This window comes from Balaenoptera ricei, chromosome 6 (genome assembly GCF_028023285.1).
Source record: "Balaenoptera ricei isolate mBalRic1 chromosome 6, mBalRic1.hap2, whole genome shotgun sequence".
Lineage (NCBI taxonomy): Eukaryota > Metazoa > Chordata > Mammalia > Artiodactyla > Balaenopteridae > Balaenoptera > Balaenoptera ricei.
The window spans coordinates 21766522-21770249 of record NC_082644.1 but is presented as its reverse complement, the minus strand read 5'-3'; positions in this window follow the sequence as shown (position 1 = coordinate 21770249).

Genomic DNA, 3728 nt, shown 5'->3' with positions numbered 1-3728 from the left:
TAAAAATTAGGTCTCATGTTGTACACTTAAAACTAATATAATATATCAATTATATCAATATCTCAATAAAAAATAAATTTTATTTTAAAAAAGATAAAAATTAATTCTTTGATATTGTACCCCTTAAGGAAAACTTGAGTAAATTAAGTAAACCGATCAGGGTCTGAAAATGCAAAACAAAACTGTTCTAGTATTGGGGTGGCCAAAAAGTTCGTTCAGGTTTTTCCAGAAGATGTTAGGAAAAACCCAAAGGAACTTTTTGGCCAACCCAATATTTTAGACCAGAGATTTCTGTTTATCTCATAGTCTTAGCTTTAAAAAAAAAGTACATCCATCCATCCATTTATCTATCAGTCTATCCATCCATCCGTCAATCCAATTCCGAGACACACACAAGCGCACACACACACACACACACACACACACACTCAGAATGCATGTACTAGAGTCAGTTAAAACATTAAATGATAGTGAAGCTTAATGTAACTTATTTTGGACAAATAAAAGTAAAAAGAAATTCCATTATTTTCCCTGCATCACAGAGGATAATCTTGTAACATCCTGAGAATTATTACCCCACTTAAAGACCACTGCTCTGCGTGAGGGGGCACAGAAGTAGAGGCATAATAGCTCTTCATTTACTTGATGAACCAATTGGGAGTATCTTTTTAATTTTGTTTAAGGTATATTTTAGGACCTCAGTTCAAAACTCTTCGACGTTCTGAATTTTAAAGATATACACCCATCCCTATTTATTCTTCCCTCTATTTCTTCTCACTAGCCGGGATTTTAGGAGGTAATATAGCCTTATAAATATTTTAAAAGTTTGAACTATTTTGGATGCCTATACTATATTTTGGAATTGAAGCTGAGTTTCATGAGGTGCCTAAGACTGGTCTGTTAGTAAAGTGAGCAAGAGAGTCATGGGCCTGCCTGAGTCTCTCCCAGGGGTCAGGGAAAGGCTGCATCACTGAGTGAAATTTAATGAGGCAGTGGAAACTACATAAAGTTGGGCTTTGAATCCATCAGGAGTCGTGTTTATTCAAGGTACTGGACACCCAATTATAGAATAAAAGGCCAAAGAATATAAGAACCCCTTTAAAAGCTGTAAGTCCTCTGAGGGCTGGTGTTCAAATAGGCTTTGGGAAAATAATCACCTATTAAAGATTTTTGTGGGGAGTATCTCTGAATTAATCTCTTAAAGAATACCATCTGGTCTCTGAACTTAGAGCTTCTGTAAAATGACAACTGACCCCAAAGTCATTCTCTTTTGCTATTTTCTGCCTTGGGTTCCAGCAGCCTTCCCAATAATTATAAGATATTTGTAAGATTCACCATCTGTTACTGTTCACTATATGTTAGGCTTCTGATGTCATAAAAATACTAGTTACTTTAAATAGTACATTTTTAAACTTCCTATCCCCATTTGTGACTGTTTACTAAGGAATCCTTATTAAGCCATTAAGTAAGTATGATAATTTATTATTACATATTTGTTTTTCTATAAATGAGAGCAGCTTGTCTACAATGGTAACAGAATCTTCAGGAATATCTGCTTTGGAGTTAACTTCTAATAGGCCTCACATGTAACAATCTGTTCTTCATGTACGGGACTCAATCACTGCTTGAGTCCCTGAGAAAAGATGGCACCAAATCGACTACTGCTGCTTCAATTTATACTATTTTTAAGTCACTTTATTTTTGGTTATAGATATTCTCTTCTTGAAACATACAAGTTATAAGAATTCCACAAAATTCCGTTTCTATAGTAAGGCTAAACTATTAAATTAGGGTAGACATATATAGTAAATTCAAAGGATGCATTTTTTGTGACTATTTGAGGTAATCTTGCCTCCTTGAGGAATTCCCACAGTGAATCAGCGAACCAGAAATCTAAGTTAAAGTAATCTTTTATAACATACAGGACAAATATCTGCAGAACTTTTGTTGTGTGATTAACTGAAGTAGCAATTCATTTGCAAGCAATTTTACACACGGTTTAACTTCTGGCTTAACTTCTTAAAATACAAGTGTGATCAAGCCAATATTCTGGTTTCTTGCTGTGTAGACTAAGCTTTGCTACTCAAAGTGTGGTCGAGGCTCCTGCAGCAAGGACCTGACATAGAAGCTTCTAGAACCACAGACTCTCAGGCCCCACCCAGAATTAGAATCTGCATTCTAACAAGATCCTTGTGATATTGGATACATATATGGAGACAGAAGAATTTCCTCACTCTTAAGGAATGCATGTTTAAACATTTAGCGGTAAGTGTCATGATGTCTATAATTTACTTTGAAAAACAAATTCAAACAACTGGTGAATATACCTTTTACCAGTTAACAAACTGGTAAAAGGTATACTTTTACCAGTTAACAAACTGGTAAAAGGTATATTCAGGTGTTTGTTGTACTTTTCTTTCAACTTTATTCAGGTGTCTGTTGTACTCTTCTTTCAACTTTTCTGTAGATTTTAAATTTTTCAAAAGAGAATTAGAAAGAAGAATCTCGAAGTACCATATGATTAAAAATAAAACTTAGTTTAAGAAATAAATATGGTTTAGAAACAATATGGGCCATAACACCCTATTTGAGAAATATTTCACAGGGCCAAATATATGACTGCGTTCCACGTTCTGACCAGTTAATGAAGCAAAATGTAGAGAAATGGGGTATAAAACCAGAGAAGGAACGAGATGGCAAGTAAATGGATAAAAGCGGAGGAGAGAAGGTGAGAACAGATACCAAATGCACGTACAGAGGCACAGGGCTCTCACGCTAAGCGAGAAGGAGACAGTACCGTACTCTGGAAAACTACCACTGAAAATGTTTAGTGATCAGAAGCAGCACAGTTCAGGAGCTCAGGCACCAGCTCTAGGATTCACTGGCTATAGAACTGTGGGCACGTTGCTTCCCTTTAATTTTTCCAGTTTCCTTTTCTTTATCAAAAATGAGGATTAAAATACAAACATCCATAGGTTGCTGAGAGAGGTACATCAAACACTTAGCAAAGTACCCTGAATCATAAGTGTGTAACAGTCACTGGTGTTATGATCACAGATATATTTTAGAAAGTTAGGCAGAAATGGAGTTACAGCTCCATGCAAGCTATATCAAATGAGGGTAATAGCCTGCCTGGTGGGAGAGGCAGCCTGGAGAAATCATAATCAAAAGGTGGGTATTCGAGGAAAGTACAACCTTGGTAATCAAACAGGTCTGGGATACAATTCTAGCTCCATCACTTTTTACTTATGTGTCTTTGGGTAACTTATTTCATCTTTCAAAGTCTCAGTTTTCTTGTGGGGTGCCTAAGAAGTTAAAATAATGAATGCCCTGAATAAATGGTAGCAACTTTTATTAAAATCTGAACAAATATGTGTAAAACATTCTTCATGATGTTATATTGTTTTTGTTTTTGTTTTTTTTTTGTTATATTGTTTTAAAAAAGATTGATTGAACTGAATTAAGTAAGAATTTTTACCTTCATATATAAACAGCAAAGATGTTTTATTTGTGGGGGAAAAGACATAGATAAGGTAGATGACCTCTGTCTCAAAATTTTTTATTTAAAACAAAAACTGACCAGCTCTCCATTAGATTTTAGATAAGAAAGATGCTGAAAAGATAAGAAAATGCATCTGCATGTTACCGCATCCCTTTGACATCCTGATCACCTTTCTCTTCAGTTTGGGTTTTTTTTAGCCTTCTCTTCAGTTTGCTATATTTTAGAT